The sequence below is a fragment of the Phacochoerus africanus genome, chromosome 2 (genome assembly GCF_016906955.1).
Source record: "Phacochoerus africanus isolate WHEZ1 chromosome 2, ROS_Pafr_v1, whole genome shotgun sequence".
Classification (NCBI taxonomy): Eukaryota; Metazoa; Chordata; class Mammalia; order Artiodactyla; family Suidae; genus Phacochoerus; species Phacochoerus africanus.
The window spans coordinates 259,477,887-259,495,205 of NC_062545.1; the positions used below are offsets into that span (position 1 = coordinate 259,477,887).

Sequence of the window (17,319 nt, forward strand, 5' to 3'; positions counted from 1 at the left end):
TGCTGAGGAGCTGTGAGAAGTACATGAAGCAGCAAAGCGCCTGATCTATTTGCAGAAGACTCTCAACGCTAAAACAACTAACATGCTTTGGAAAAAGCCCTCTGCTAGGCCCTGGGAGGTGTTTTAACTCATTTAGTCTGACAACAACTGGAGGATGCATGCTCTGACTTTCCCCATTTTAAAGATGAGGACAGTGAGGGATGGGGACATTTACTCATAGGTCCAAGGTTAAACATGAAAGTGAATCTCAGAAAACATCAGGAGTCAACTGGGCCAGCCCAGCTCCAGAGCCACACGCCCAACCACCCTGCTATAGAGAGATCTGAGCGCCATCCTTATGCCCTGTCTCCTGGATCTTCCTCGACCTTGAATATCCTGGGTAAAGCCTCCCCCTCCCGCAGACTCTTCTGGTTCGCCGGCCCTCCACATCCCCTTCCCCAAACTCATGCAAAGACAACCGAGGTTACAAAATGCAGCCCGAGAACAGAATCATCTCTACCACCCTCCAGCCCTTTTAAAGAAGCGGCAAATCCCATTTTCTTTCAGGGTGAGGACACAAGGTCCCACAGGGTGACATTCAGACCCCCAGGACCAAATTAACTCAAGACCCAGGAGCCTCCTCCCCTGTATTAATATCAGCAACACTTTCTTCCTGAGATATTGGCAAGGTAAGAGCTGGATAAGGGTGTATAAAGGGCTCCTGGTACATCTGATTGTGCAGACAGACAGGCAGAGGTCCAGGGAGGAGGACTCAACTGAGGCTCCATGCCCTGCTGTACATGGAACCCAGGTGCCCTTTTTCCCGCTTCAGTGCCCTCCCCTCTGTCTCCCACTGTTTCCCCCAAAGGAGGGCTTGGGTACCACAAGCAATCACTGTCAAGGACACAGCTGGATGAGATGGAGCTGAGCTGGACCCAAGCAGGCTGCCTGTCTGTCCAGTGGGCAAGGCTGCTTTCCGGGGGTGATGCACAGCTCCAATCAGGCGGCACTTAACATAATTATAATGAAGTGGATGCATCTGGTCTCCGGAGGCTTCATTCACCAAGGAAATGATGAGGAAGTGATATCTCTCTGCCGACCTCCCTGGGTCACTTAGCGAACAGTCCTGGAGCCAGGAAGCTATAAAAAGAAGCTTGAGACTGGCCTCTGCCACCTATTAGCCCAGTTAGAAAGTGAGTAACTGGTGCCTTTTCTTTCTGCATCATTTCCATACAAGGAGATATGAGGAGATAAGGGTTTTCCTGAGAGAAAGTCTTCTTCTCTTCCTCTTAAAGACCTCTTGGTTTTTCTAGTAACCTCTCCCAGCTCCATACATACCAGCTAAGCATGTGACACTGAGTTCTGCTCAGTTTCCCCTTGCCCCATGCCATATGTATATCCACGCACCCAGAATTCCAGTGAAAGGGGTGGAAATTGAATGGCCAGGGTCCAAGCTGCTCCCTACACAGATGGGAAGACTGAGGTTCAGGAAGGAAATAGGACTTTCCCAAGATCATTAATATTTAAGGCAAGTGGCCTCTGCACAAAGCTATTCATATGTTATTGGATTTCATTCTCAAAACAACCCTAGGAATCTTACACAACTATTAAATCAGTCTCACAGAATCTGAGGCTTAAAGAGGTTAACTAACTTGTTCAAAATCAAGGTGTTAGGTGGGGACATGATTCTGACCCACATCTGCCCTCTTCTAAAGCCATCACCATGCTGTTGGCTTTTTCTTAGAAAGCCACACCATCATGGTTTTTCTTGGGTTTAAATATTTTGGCAGGGTAAAAGTTGGTTAATCCTACCTTCTTTTACATGTGCTGATAGGGCTCTTGATACTGAAAGGGACCCTGTGGTGAATGCTTTTGTAAAATAAAGAACCATTTAGGAAAATAATCTGTCACTCTCTGATTTATCTCTTTGCTAAACTGAGCTATTCAAAACCAAGTTCTTGTGAAGCAAGCACAGCAGCCCTGCTCTGAGCAGATGGACTCCCCACTCTTCTGGACAGGACATAATGCTTTGAGGGTCTGCCATACCCATAGATGCCTGCTTCAGTCCCCTTGCTGGGGACTCTGAGACTCCACCATCCTGGCAAAGCGGTTGGGACCAGACCACCTCTGAAGAGAGACAGGCAGCCCCAGATTCATGGGTGGGTGGTGCCATGGCCTGGTGTGAGGACTGGCCCATTAGCACATTCATATCGGATTCCATAGATGCTCTCTGCGCTATTGGAACAGGAGACAGAAGATAGAAACAGAGAGTATATAATCTTACAAGGACCAGAGAGGAGCCAATGGCAGAAGCTGTGAGGCAGTAGAAGCCATGGGCATGCACAGCTCAGGGGACAGAGAAAGGCTACACCAGATGGAAGCAAAGCAGTCTCAGAGAGAGACGCCGGTTCATGAAGTTATTGGAGCTGCTCAAAGCAAAAACAATGTGCCAGCTTTCATTATACCCTAACAATGGCTCTTTCTCCATGAAGCCTGAGGCTGTTTTATGATTGTCCCCGGACCCTGTGTTCTCCAACAGTAAAGGAAGCAGAGTTTGAGTGAGAAACAAACATTTCAAGGTCATGCAGACCTTGAAACAACTCCTGGCATGTGATATTGGGCAAATTACCTGAGCTCTCCCAGCCCCAGCTGCCCTATCTGATCCAGGGGTTTGGGCAGAGGGGGGGCAATTAGAGGAAATAATCATGCCTTTTTTTTTCTTTTTTCCTTTAGGATTAAAACGTGTAAATATTTATTGAGTGCAGATCACAGAGCTTGGTCCATACAGGCTACCTAATATTACCCCTATTGCCACTAAAAATAAACCCCCATCAGCTAAGCCAAACAGACTGTTTTTTGAAACCTAAATAAGCTGAATGAAAATACTCAGTGTCAGCCATGCGTTGACTCACTGACTCATTCAATTTATTCATTCTTTCAAGAAGTTATTTACCTGTTGTCTGCCTTGTGCCAGGCAATGTTCCTAACAACAAATGCATAGCATTGAACAAAAAAGACAAAATTCCTGGGGGGAGGCAGATATAAGCAATGGATCAAATGATGGAAGAAAAAGAGGAGAGACAGGAAGAAGAGAAAGCGTGGTATGTGTGGTCATGGACATTATGCTGTTTCACGCAGGGTGGCCAGAGATGGCCTCAATGACAAGGTAAGATAAGGAAAGACTGGGAGGTAACTGAAGAATACCTGGGGGGGGAAGTACTGTTTAGTGATGCAAAGGCCCTGAGGTAGTTCACTGGAAACAAATCCTTACAGGTGATTTAACATTTTTTTAAACTAAAAAATCAAAACAACAATGCAACAACATTACCGCCCTATATGTGTGTAGTGTGTTAGTTTATAAAGAGCATTCACCTCCATAATTGTTTGGTTCTCCCACATTCTTGTGCAGTCGGCTTCTCCACTTTACCAATGTAACAACTAAGGCTTGGAGCAGCACCTCTCAACCATGTCACTCCTAATGGTTTGAGCTGGGCCGTTGTTTATTGTGGGGAGCACTGCTGTGCACAGCAGGATGTTTACCAGCACCCCCAGTCTCCAAGGACTACAGACCATTAGTGTTCTCCACCCCTTCCTCAGTCATGACAAAAAGAAATGTCTCCAGACACTGCCAGATGTCTCCAGTAAGGGGGACAAGGTGACAAAATCAGCCCTGGCTGAGAACCACTGGCTTAGAGAAATGAGTGACTGGCTCAAGACCTCAAAATTACTACGAACAGATAAGGTTCGATTCTGACCTGCTTTTCAGTAACTCTGTGACCCAATTTATTTGACTGCCATCTTCCTCATACTGCTCCTTCCAGTTCCTAAATGCTTCCAGCACAGGGCCTTTGCACTTGCTATTCTGCCTGAAGGGCTCTTTCCTCAAATATCAGATGGCTTACTTCTCCATCTACTATGACTAGTCCTCAAATATTACTTCATTAGGAGACTCTTCCTGAGAGTCCTAATCCTCTTCCTTCTTTTGTTGCTTCTCTTTTATACTTGTCACCATTTGATATGATAAATAATAGTATATCCGTATCATTATGTTATTTATTTTTATAAAATATTAATATTTAATTATATATATTTACATAAGTCTATGGTCTTGTGCATTTCTTTATGGTCTTTCCATACTCAATAGAATGCTTAATAGAAATCAATTTGTATGTGTTTTATTCACTGCTTTATCCACAGTGCCCTGAGGGCCTGACACATAGTAGGTACTTAATTAAAGCTTGTTGAATGAATACATGAAAATGTAGGTGAACAAATGTTTCCTTCCTCAACAAATGTTTACTGAGACTTCCTGACACAAGGATGTTAAGCTAAACATATGTCAAGAAGTCTAAAATGCTCAGATCATTTTACCCAGTAATTCCATTTCTGGGAGTATACCTTGAGGAAAGGAAACAGTGTGGTGAAAAAAAATTTAAGTGCAAAAAAAAAAAAAATGTTTGTTGATAATGAAAATAAAATAGCAAAGGGAAAAAAGCCATGGAAATATCCATGAAGAAATCATGAGTTATACAACGGAATGATAAATGGGTTGAAACACTTACGATATGGTATTCAATTAAAGTGTAAGATACAAAATAACACAAGTTTTCATTTTCAATATATAAAAAGATTTTAAAAAAGAAAAATGTAGCAAGTTACTGTGGCTATTTGATGAGATATTCTGATAAATGCTAATTTATACTTGATTTTTTTAAAAGCTTTCCACATTAATCACATATAACTTTTACAATTAGGAAGCATTGGGAAAAATAAGGACCAATCATAATTGTGGATAAGGATAGTGATTCATTGCATCCCCAAGGTGGACGTGGCTATGAAAGCCAGAGGCAGGCTGGATCCCTTTGGGAGACATGAGGCAGAGCTTCCTGGACTTACAGGGTGACAGGCAGCTCCCACTGGGTGATCTCCAGCCATTTCAAGAGAAAGCAGGGTGGGAGGTACAGAGTCCCCTGACTGCTGGGAAATTGCTCCAGCTCTGATCAATCAAGGAACAGTCTCTTCAGCCCCTGACATTTATCAAACCTCCTTCACCCTCATCTGTCAGTGTGCGGTGGGGCTGCCTTGCCAGGCACAGTCTAATCAAGTCAGAATGCCCGGAGGGTCCCTGGAGACAAAGAGGAGGGGGGCCTCTGAGGGAGGAGGGGGAGAAGGGAGACAGGGTGGTAGGGAGAGGATCACGAGGCATGGGGGGAGAGAGCAAATGTTCAGAGAAGGCCCATTTGTTTTCCTATCATGGCAATTAATGCTGGGAAGTGACATTTTAAGGGGCTCTGGTGACAGCTTTGGTGACATTCCTGTTTGTGATTCCATGACAAATCTCTGTCTATATCTTATTTTAGAGCATGTGGAGACAGCTCAGAGGATGGCTGTCTGGGGAAGAGGAGCTCCTGTCTGTTAGAGGCACTGCTCCCTCCCACTTTGCCATCCTTAGGCATTTGGGCGCCAGAGCCAAGCTCTAGGAGGGGAGGGGCTTAGAAATCAAAGTCCAAAAGCTTTGTTGTCAGACCCTGGGCTTCCGAGGCTGGTGAACTCCACTATGTGGTAAGATTAACTGGAGTGGAAATGAACTTTCTACCATGCTACAAGTGATCAGCTGGAGTTTAAAGAAAAAGGGAAAAAAAAGTCTCAGGCCTGAACACTTCCTAGGCTAGAGCGTTTGAAGGGAACTATTTTCAAACACAGATTTTTGCTCCCTTTGTTCAAATTTTACAAGATTACTTAAATTGTGCCTAATCTCCAACCCTGCTACACCATCCTTGACAAATGGCTACCCAGTCTTGTGTGAATACTTCCACAGACAAGGACTTTGTGATCTTTAAAATGAAGAATGGGAAGGCAACGTGGATGTAACAAGATGCTTGCCAAATGCCGAGGGGGATACTGCAGGGATAGATACAATGTGGCAAAATGAGAGTAGTGAACTTGAACTCGCAGTTTTAAGGGGAGCTTCACCACCACACTCACTCTGTATTGTGGGACCAGAGATGTAATTCCCTGAGCCCAAGTAAGGTTCCTTATCTCTCAAAAGGGTTCAGGAACACCTCAGAGTTTATCATGCAATGTTTATGAAGCCATTCTATGAATGTGAAAGGACTATATAAAATAAAGCGGCTATTCTATTTTATACCCCTCTAAACTGTGAGCAGCTGGAGAAAACCATTTCCCCTTTCACTTTGCATCTCTGGCATTCTACACAGTGCTTTGTGCCTAGTAGGTACTCAGTAAAGATCAGACTGAGTGAAGGAATGAGTGAATGAATGCCCGAGTAGCAAGGGGTGGGGGGTATACCTAAAGGGAAGATGCAGGGACTAAAAGATGTCAGTCTGTCTCTTTTGGCTGACGGCTGAGGATCGGGTGCAGGAAAGAGAAGGCACACCACACAGCCTCTGGAACAGCTGCTGACACAGACTTCAAAAAGTGCTTTGAACAAGGAAAGGGGAGAAGCAGTTTGGTATAAGGACATCAGGCCACTTTGCTGGAAGAAAGTCACGTCCACGCCTTTCTTCTTTTTATGCTGGAGAGTCCATCTTTCAAAAATAATGTTGGCATTCCTGTTGTGGTGCAGCGGAAATGAATCTGCCTAGTAACCATGAGGGTGCCAGTTCGATTCCTGGCGTTGCTCAGGGGATGAAGGCTCTTGGCGTTGCTGTGAGCTGTGGCATAGGTCACACATATGGCTCGGATCCTACCTTGATGTGGCTGGGGTGTAGACTGGCAGCTATAGCTCTGATTTGACCCCTAGCTTCCATATGCAGCATGTGTGACCCTAAAAAGTAAAAAAACAAAAATAATCTTAAGTGGAATCCCAGTGTGTGAACCAGTTTAGAGCAGACCTGCTCTGGTTAAAACAATGCTGCCCATTCTACTTTCCTCTTGTTCCCAGGTAGCCCAGGTGGCACCCTGAAGGCACTGTCAAAATGGGTGCTAATGTTGAGAAAGTGTCCCCAAGCCCTTTGAGAAGCAACATTGGGGCCCTAGGGCATCTGGGAAGAGGGAGGTGAAGAGCTGTGGCTTAAAGGATGGCTCTCCTGGCAGGGAGCAGAGTGGGAGAACATCAGCGGTAGGGGATGGGGGGGTGGGAGAGGTAGAAGAGAAGGTATACAAGGAAAGAAGATAGAGGAGACGTAAAGGTTCTGTTGGGAGGACAGGCTGAGCAGTTGCAAGATACAGTATGAAGATGATGGGGTCAGAGGTCTGGGTGAAAAACACCATCAGGTTGGCCATGGGGGTAGTGGGTAAGACAAAGCTATCATATGGGCCCTGCCTGCTTCAGGCATGGTTCCTGGTTCTTCCATCAACCCCTTGCCCTGAGTCTACTTATCTCAGATCTCCAGGCAAGGAACACCTCCAGGAAGCTTTCGCAGACCAAGAGATCAGGGATCTGTTCCTCTATAGATATTCCAACACAACATAGCCTCTCTGAGGCTTGGAAGGTCTTTGAACTTCAGGTTATGACCAACTTATTGGTCATAAACTGTGAAATCAATTCAGTGGTTCACACCGGCATCAACGAGATGACAAAAAAAAAAAAAAGAATAGAAAAATGAGAGCATGTCACATGTAATAAAGGAAGAATTCTTTTGCCAAATTTATTTTATAGACACACACATACACACATGCATTCACAAGAATATGTGTCTCCAAAGAAGGCATATACATGGACAAAGGCACATGAAAAGATGCTCAAGAACACTAATTATTAGAAAAGTGCAATTCCAAACAGCAATGAGATACCATCTCATACCAGTCAGAATGGCCATCACTTAAAAGTCTACAAATAATAAATGGTAGAGAGAATGTGGAGAAAAGGAAACTTCCCTACACTGTCGATGGGAGTGCAAATTGATGCAGCTACTCTGGAGAACAATATGAAAGTTCCTTAAAAAATTTTAAACTGAGTTACTATATGATCCAGCAATCCCGTTCTTGGGCATATATCCAGAAACGACCAAAACTCTAATTTGAAAAGATACTTGCACCTCGAAGTTCATGGTAGCATTACTTACGAATGGAAGCAGCCTACATGCCCATCCATGGGTGAATGGGTAAAGATGCGGTATGCCTGAGGAATACTACTCAGTCAAAAGAATGAAATAATGCCTTTTGCAGCAACATAGATGGACCCAGAGGTTATCGCAGTAAGCAAAGAAAGGCAGACAAAGATAAATATCATTTAATACCATTTATATGTACTATCTAAAAAAAAAATGATACAAATGAACTTATTTACAAAACAGAAAAAGACTCATAGACATAGAAGCTAAACTTATGGCTACCAAAGAGGAAAGGTAGGGAGAAATAAATTAGAAATTTGGGATTAACAGACACATACTATTACATATAAAATGTAAACAATAAGGACTACTGTATAGCACAGGGACTATATTCAATGTCTTGTAATAACCTATAATGAAAAAGAAACTGAAAAAAATGTATATGTGTGTATAACTGAATCACTTTGCTGTATACCTGAAACATTGCAAGTCAACCATAATTTTAGAAACAGAACATGTGCGTGGCTACAGTGCAAAATATATCCCTCATTGTTGGTGTTCAACACCTGGGATAAACACAACTCTAAAAGACTTAGCTTTCTAGCACCTAGGCCCATGTTTTACTTTTCCTGTTTAAATAAATGGACAGGGTTACGCATTTTGTGTTATCTTCAGAACATGCTTGGATATGGGAATTAGATAAAGCTGGGTTCGAATTAAGATTCCATTAGTTTTAGCTGTATAACTTTCAGATGATCTCTATTTTTTATTATTATTTTTTTAACGGCTGTACCTGCAGCATATGGAAGTTCCCACGTCAGAGGTCCAATCTGAGCTGTAGCGAAGGCCTACCCACAGCCACGGCACACTAGATCTGAGCCATGTCTGCAACCTATGCTGCAGCTTACAGCAATGCCAGATCCTTAACACACTGAGCAAGGCCAGGGATCAAACCCACATCTTCACAGAGACAATGTTGGGTCCATAACCTGCTGAGCCACAATGAAAACTTCTCCAAATTTTGATAATAATTTCTTCCTTGTGAGATAGGAAGATTCAGCAATCTACTGATTTGCAAATACTAGACACAGTTTGTACCATCCAGAAAAAGGGTAAAGAGTCCATTCAGAGGTTACCAGCCTCTAAGATATCCACCTAACCATTCATTCACTCATCCATTTCTCCATCTATTGACCCAACACATAGCTTAACATCTGTTATGCACCAGTCACTTTGTTAAGGTATAGAACAGAGCAAAGAGACCTGGCACCCGATCTCATGGAACTCTGAGTCTGGTAAGAGAAAAATATCTAATTGATATAAATGATAAAAAAGTGCCATTTCAGAAGACATAGGGAACGCAGAGGGAAAAAGAGCTTTGTCTGAAGAAGCAGGATTTCAGCTGAGACCAGATGATGAGCAGGAAATAGTCATGACAGATTGGAGAAGGAAAGAGTGGGATTTCTTTTTTTTTTTTCAGACGATAATCATGACATATGCAAATGGTCTGTGATGGAAGAAACTTAGCAAGTTTGAAGAACAGACAGGAGCCCATTGTAGATGAAGCACAGAGGGTGAGCAACCAGAGCGGTGAGAACTCTGCAAAATTTTAAGCATGGGATGTTTATGATAATCCTAACAGAATATATGTGGTGTAGAGATTGGGTGGGGGTGGGGAGGGGAGGCAGGTATGCAGGCAGGTATGTAAGAATGAGATGGCAGGAAGACCAAAGTGGCTTAAGAGGGGCTACAGGAGCAGAGGGTGAAGATGAGGGGGCTGGAATGAGGCTAGAGCCTCTGCATGAAGAAGTCTGAACACCAAGACACGGTAGTGAATAAGGTATTGACTATGAGAGAGCTCTGAAATGTCCTAAGCACTGCGCAAAGGTGACATTTGCATGGCATTCACAGGGGATGTCAGAAGGGTGAGTTAATAAACAGCTCCTCGACTTCTCTGTCACCCTAGACTGTTTACTGACACCAAACATGAGTTTCCTGCACCAAACATGGGGGACCACTCAAAACACCCCAAAGAACTGGAATCTCCCTGTTGCAAAGTCTCTTCTGCAAATTTAGAATTTCTGTGTAGCAGCACCCTGCCTTGGAGATATTAGTTCCCTGTTTCTTTCCATATTTGTTCATGAAGCAAGCGCATGGGTGCTCCGCATCAGCTCTCCCTGGGACTGCAGGGGCTTGGTGCCTTCCCGAGGATCAGACAATTCAGAGGGGTGTTGGGGGTTCACATCCCAGCTCTGTCCCTTACCATAATGGCTCTCATCCTAGAGTTTCAACCTGGCTCACCTACCTTCCCCTGTGTGATTCTGAACATGTTATTCAACCTTTCTCAGCTGCAATCTCCTCCTCTGTGAGGTGGGGGAAATATCAGTACATGACTCCTAGGGTTGTTGTGAGGTGTCAAAGACATCATTCATGGAAAGTTCCCCAACAGTGGTTATCACTAAGGGGAGGTCAGCCATCGTCTTTATCATCAGCAGCAACAGCATTGGTTTTCTAGCCAACCCTTACATCCATCTTCCCTTCTGGATTAATTACAAATGGCTTGATAGGATAACAGATAATGTACAGGCCAGTAGCCAGGCTCCTATAGGGACTTGATAAAACCCCGCCCTCCCCATCCTCTCAACAAGGGTCCCCTTCACCCCGAGACTTTCCCGCCTGCAATCTTGAGCAACAGCAAGGTTTAGCCCACTGGTCCACATTAGAGAGAACTTGACCCCTCCCCATCTATCACTGTGGGCCACTGCTGATATCTGATGCTATTTCATTTTCTACCCTCGGTCCTGAACTGAAGTGGGAGAGCAACAGAAAAAAAAAAATCCTTTATTTGGTATCACTTCACCAAAGAGTCATTGTTCATGGTAACCATGAAGACCAGTTCCTGACCAAAAAATAAAAAAGAAAATAACTTGGACGGATGTTAATTAGAAACAAATTATCACAAGAGAAAATTGTGTACTTAAAACCGTGGCAACTGGAGTTCCCGTAGTGGTGCAGCAGAAACAAACCTGACTAGGAACCATAAAGTTGGGGTTGGATTCCTGGCCTCACTCAGGGATTAAGGATCTGGTGTTGCCATGAGTTGTGGTGTAGGTTGCAGATGCGGCTCAGATCCTGAGTTCCCGTGACTGTGGTGTAGGCCGGTGGCTACAGCTCCTATTCGACACCTAGCCTGGAAAACTCCACATGCCATGGCTGTTGCCTTAAAAAGCAAAAAATAAATAAAATAAAATAAAATAAAACAGAATAAAATAAAATAAAATTAAAATTAAAATTAAATCATGGCAGCTATGTAGTTAAAGACCTGGCTAACCTATGAACTATCATTATGATGGGGTAGTGGGAGAGAATATACAGGCCCCCTTAAAAGTGTAAAATAAATTTAAAAGTGAATAAACATGGCAGTACTTACCAAAACTGTAAATGCGTAATTTGGAATCACAAATATGTAATGTGTACCCCTTTAATGCAGAGATTCTGCTTTTAGGCATCTGGTTTACAGAAGTTGTCTCAAATTTTGCAAAAATATATATGCAGGTGTGTGTGTGTGCATGTATCTTTGTATGCGCGCACACACACAGGGATGTTTAGATGCATTGTAAGTGCAGCAAATTGAGATAATGGCCAACAAAATGGGTAGTAAAACAAATGCTGGTGTGTTTAGTATGGTCATAGGATGGCATCCTGGACAGTTTTCAAGAAGAAGACAGGTATGCTGGGCTGACATGGAAAGATGCTTTCAATACATTGTTTGGTAAACTATGAAATTACTGCAGAATGATATAGATGGCTGAGACAGACGTATTAGTGCATATCTGGGTGCAGAATGCATACATCTGTATATCTATATTTATAACACACACATATACATATATATATATAAACACATGCATATATAGTCTATATGTGCACATGTTGGTAAATATGCTAGAAAAATATAAATCAAATTATTATCAAAGCTTTTGGGTCCCAGCAGTGGGATAAAATGGATAAGACAGTGGCAAGAATTTTAGTTATTGCTTCATACAACTCAGACTTCTTCCTTCCTCTTTTCCTCCCTCTCTTTCTTTCTTTTCTTTCTCCTTTTCTCTTTATCTTTCTCCTCCTCTGTCTCTCCCTCCTACCCGTCCCACCCCTCTATTACAAATAGTATGCATTTCTTTCACAGTAATAAAACAAAATTAAGAAAACCCAATATCCTTTCAGCCATCCCCTACCCTGTCCCTTGATAAAGTGATAAATTTGTTATTTTAATTTCCTTGAGCTTCCATGCATAATATTCAGGAAAGGGAAACATAAATTTAAGGATGGATAAGGAGAATTGGAATTAAAATGCGCCAAGTTTCTGTTATGCACCCAATGCAGCATTGAGCAGTCACGTATTGACATGATTAAATTCCTAGCAACTTGCTAAGGTGATATCAAGGGTGATATTCTATTTGTGATACCTAAGAACTTCTAAGGCACAGAACACTAACCAGCAAGATGGGGTGCCAGCCATCATCCTGGAGAAGCAGTCTAAAGCCACCCTGTTCCCGGAAGGTGGGGGCTTCAAGAGGGCCCTTGAGAAGGGCTGGGATAGCCAGGCAGCAGCAGGGCACCCAGGGGCAGGGGGGGCAGGGGCACTCAGGGAAGTGAGCATCTTATTGACTAGCACAGAAGGATTGCAATACTTAACAAAGGGTATGCCCATGTGGGTGTGTATCTGCTGAACATTAGCCTGCTCAGGACAGTGCTGTTGAGGTCTGGGAGCTCGAGCTCTTGTCTCTTGGTAATGAAACATTCTCCCTCTGCTCTCCAGACTGCCCCATCCATGATCTGCAGATCCAAGCTGCAAAGCAGGCTGATGGCACTCAAGTATGATGAGGCAGTTTGAATCAATGGGCAGATTCTAAGTGTGAGAGGTGCAGCTGGGACTAGCCATTGGCTATGGAATTTCAAAGGCCTTTGGGGTTCCTCTACATGGGCTGCCCAGCCTCTGATACCTGCCCACTTTGGACAAAATGCATAGCAGTTGCCAGGTCCCCCCTTAAAAGAAAGTCTCATGGTTCTCTACAAGGGTCACCTGAGGCAGCAGAAACACCTTTGGTCTGAGCTGCTGCTATTACACATTCCACAATCTGTTAGGAGAATCATCCCTCCTATGTCCAGGCAAGGGGGCCCAGGAACTCGGGGACCAAAATGCTGCAAGTACAACCCCAAGTTGCCACCTCCCCATGGTTAGGGTGGCCATTATCCTGCCTAGAGTCAGGGAAAGTGGAAAAGTATGTACGTCCTTGCCTAGGTCCCCCCGCCCCCACCCTAACCCCTTATTGGATCTAAGAGCAGCTGGGAAACAGTGTAAAATGAAATGCTTGGTTTTATTTCAAATTGCACTGTGATTTAAAGCTAATCCAGAGGAACATGAGAAAAATAATGTGGTCAGGTGAAAACAGATGAGATGAAGGCATGGTTTTGCAGGAGGCTGAGAGGTTCACCACGGCCACTCGGCCAGTGTACTCAAGGGTGGGGTTCCAAGCCAATCTCCTCCTTGCGAGTCCTGCCTTGCAGGGACTGGGTCTTATTTCTCATGCATTCACTCCTCATCCTCTTTGGATTTCTCTTGGATGCTTCTCATCTAAAGTTGAGATTTTAGAAAATAAGAATCTGCTTCTGTTACAGTTTAGATGGAATTCTGCTTGAAAGAACACCCAAGGGACAGGGTCATTTTTAAGCCATCACACAATGGGAGGCCTGAACATGTGCAGACCCTAGAGGACTCCATGGGGAAAGGAAGCCAGAGAACCTCCCCCTCCCTCTCAGAAGTCAGTCCTCTCTATCCTTTGGCTTTAGTACTGTCCCCTGTGCTGTCTCTGTCATTCAAGAGTCAGGCACCTACCCTTCGTGCACATGGATAACTGGAATGTCCAGCAGCTGAAATGGCAAGACTCTGTTCTCTTTCAGGAACACAAGACCCAAAAGGCCCTTACCCCCAATGGCAGGGGCTGTCACCACAATGCCATGGGGGCTGTTCTGAGCATAACAGAACAGCTACAGCTATAGCAAGAGTACTTTCTGGCCAGGAGGCTGGGGCTCTTACCTGGATGCTGCCACATCCTTGCTGTGTGGCACGGAGAGATCCAGGAATATCTGAGTTTCACTTTACAGGTTCCTAGCCACCTCTTCCCCTCCCGCCCCCCACACACCTTTCTTCTCCCAGGAGGTTTACTGTCATGCTCTTTAAGGGCAAAGGGTCTGCTTTCCTCACCTCTATTCCACCCTCTGGTACAGCGTGACCACTCTGAAGACTGATGATGTGACTAACAATAACAGAAGTGTGTACTGAACCTTTCCTGCGTACCAGACTCTTTCCTTGTGTTACCTCATTTAAGTTTCCCAACCACAATGCAAGGTAGAATACTCGTACCATGGCCCTTTGATAGGAGAGGAGTGCATGACTTATCCAAGGTCAAAGAGCTAATAATGCTAGGAGGTAAACTCTATTTCTGTATCGTTCTGCCTCCTGAGTGCAGAGTCTTTATTGCTATATTGCCTTCCAGATTGTTGGAGTCGGGAAAGGAGGGAGGGAAGGAGAAAGGGATGAAGGAAAGAAAGGAGGATGGGGAAAGGAGGGAGAGAAAAGAGGAGAAAGAAAGGAAGGAAGGGAGGGAGGGAGGAAGGGGGGAGAAAAGGTCAAACAAGATCACTGGCAGTGACCTTCCTCCATCACCTTGCTTCCCCATTTTGAAGATGTTTTCTGTTCTCTGTCTGGGGCTCGGTGGAAGTAGCGGGGTGACGTGGGGAAGGAATCTGCCAGTATTAGCTGCTTCTTGGCTCTGCTCTGTTGGCTACTCACCTAACATCAATGATTCTTCCTGGGTTTTCATTCCCAACCACTGGCTACTCTCTAATGGGTTCCGGTCATCACTATTGATGGCCTCTGCCAACCCTCTGGTTTCTAAGGTCCCCAGATCTGAGGATGGTAAGACAGCTTGAGGCCCAGAACTGAGAATTTTGGACTCTAACTAGTGCTTGAATGTATCCAATCACCAAATGACTGATGATTTGTGTTAATCATTCAGTCAATAGGTATTTTCAGAGCACTTTTAAGCCTTGGTCACTATGTTGGATGCTAGTGAAGCAAAGATAAGGAACACTACCCTTTCTCTCAAAAATCTCCAAGTGTTAGAAATAAGTCATGGGGATGCAGTGTACAGCATGGTGAGCAGAGTTAATGATACCCTATTGTATATTCAAAAGTTGCTAAAAGAGATCTTATAAGTTCTCATCACAAGAAAAAAGGTCACCACCTTAGGCCATAGATGCTAACTGGACATTGGGGTGATCATTTCTCCATACACACAAATATTGAATCATTACATTGTATACCTGATACTAACACAATGTTATGTGTTACCTATAACTCAATTAAAAAAATTTTTTTAAATATCCTAGTGAGGGGGAAAGAAAGAGAAACTTACTAGTCATAACTGATTATAGCTGATATGATAACTAAAACAGTAATAACAGATTATTATATATTCCTGAACAGTGATAAGCCCAAAGTAATTACAACCTGTTCCAGGAGCTGGAGGAGGGAGTGGGTCTCTCCTCTCAGCTACATTGGGGAAGGTTCTGCTGTGGAAAAAACAAATCCCAGTCTAGGAAAACCTCAGTGTTTGCAGTACACTTGTCATTGAATCCCCACAACAAAGCTATGACATGGGCAGGCTGATCGTTTATTCACCCATTTTCCATATAAGGATAGAAAGGCGGTAAATCAGACTGCAAAAGCCCAAATCTGGGTCAATGACAAGATGGGTTCTACCGTATCCAAGAGACTTTTCCATTTTAGACAAAAGGAGCAGGATGCTCTGGCCTGATGGCACTGCTCTCTAACAACCTTCCTCTCTAGGGCCGTCTGTCTTGCCTGACACTCCCCATGCCTTATAGGTGAGGTATTCTGCCAGGTAGGCACTGTAGGATGGGAAGAGATGAAACAAGCATGGACCATTCTTGTTCAAAGATGAGACATCTCATGAAAAAAAAAAAAAAAGATAAATAACACTTGCAGAAGCAAAGAACTGGGGAGACTGTCGGTAAACCAACAGTTCCAAGACAGAAAAGATCGTGGTGGAGAAGGCCAGTAACACAGCCATTTCAGGGACGTGGGCAGACCATGGTGGCTGGCACTTCGAGGGAGACTGGAGAGGAACACGGAGCTGGTCAGGGAGAGTCTGAGAAATGAGTTAGGACTGAGGGCCTGATGTCTACAAATACAGCTCTCAGGGACTCAGCATGCACCAGGTAACAGGCCCTGGCTTAGGTATCTGAACATATTTTTTAAAAATATATATTTAATCTTCCCAAGACTCCTTCCATGAAGAATCTGAAGCTTGGAGGGTTGAATTTCCATTTTTCCAAGGACATCCAGTAAATAAAGGAGATAAGACTTGAACTCAGAGCCAGACAAGTCCAGAACCTATGCACTCACCTACTGTATCGCTCTTCTCCCTCCCTGGGTTTCTAAGCTTGACCTAAATGTCTCCTTTTTGAGAAGTCCCCCGTGTTCCTATTTGCCCACTATGCATCACAGAAAGGCAGATCAGAGAGGCAGCTCCTTAGAGGAGGAAGAGAAGCGTGTAGAGTTCTCAGCTGGGTTAAGCAATGATGAGAGTTCCTCTTGGCTCAGAGAGAGGAGTACTTCAAACACTGGGACCCCCAGGCCAAACCTTTAACTCATCACCATCACTCAGTGTCATAAAGATAGGATGGGAAAAAGAGAACAATACTTTTGTAGCATTTATCTACAGGAAATATAGCCAGATCTCATCTATAAACAAGCTGGAGCCACAGACACTTAATAAAAACCAATATAAACACATCTTACTCTTGCATCCAAATAATCGACCATCCCCCAGCAGAACAAAGGGAACAGGTCTTTGTAACAGCAGACACAAAAAAGAGGGAGAGGAGTTTGGGGTTCGAAGATTCAAACCAATGCATTTGGAGTTGATAAGCAATGAGGTCCTGCTTGACAGCACAAGGAACTCTATCTAGTCACTTGTGATGGAACATGATGGAGGATAATGTGAGAAAAAAAATATATGAATATGAATATATGACTGGGCCACTTTGCTGTATAGCAGAAATCGACAGAACATTGTAAACTAATTATAAGAGAAAAAATAAAAATCTTAAAAAGAAAAAAAAAATAAGAAAAAGAGGGAGAGGTTTTAGCCACCAAAAAGCTGAATATCAGCCAGAGATAGCTGCAAAAATGTAAATGTGATCTCAAGCTGCATCAACAGAAGCATAACAGCCAGCA

At 43.8% G+C, this 17,319-nt stretch overlaps 1 protein-coding gene across 3 annotated transcripts in view; it reads right to left on the bottom strand.

The window, feature by feature from the left end:
- Window positions 1-17,319, bottom strand: part of ASTN2 (astrotactin 2) — a 912,080-nt gene that overhangs the window by 688,758 nt on the left and 206,003 nt on the right. The gene's annotated exons all lie outside the window — the stretch shown is intronic.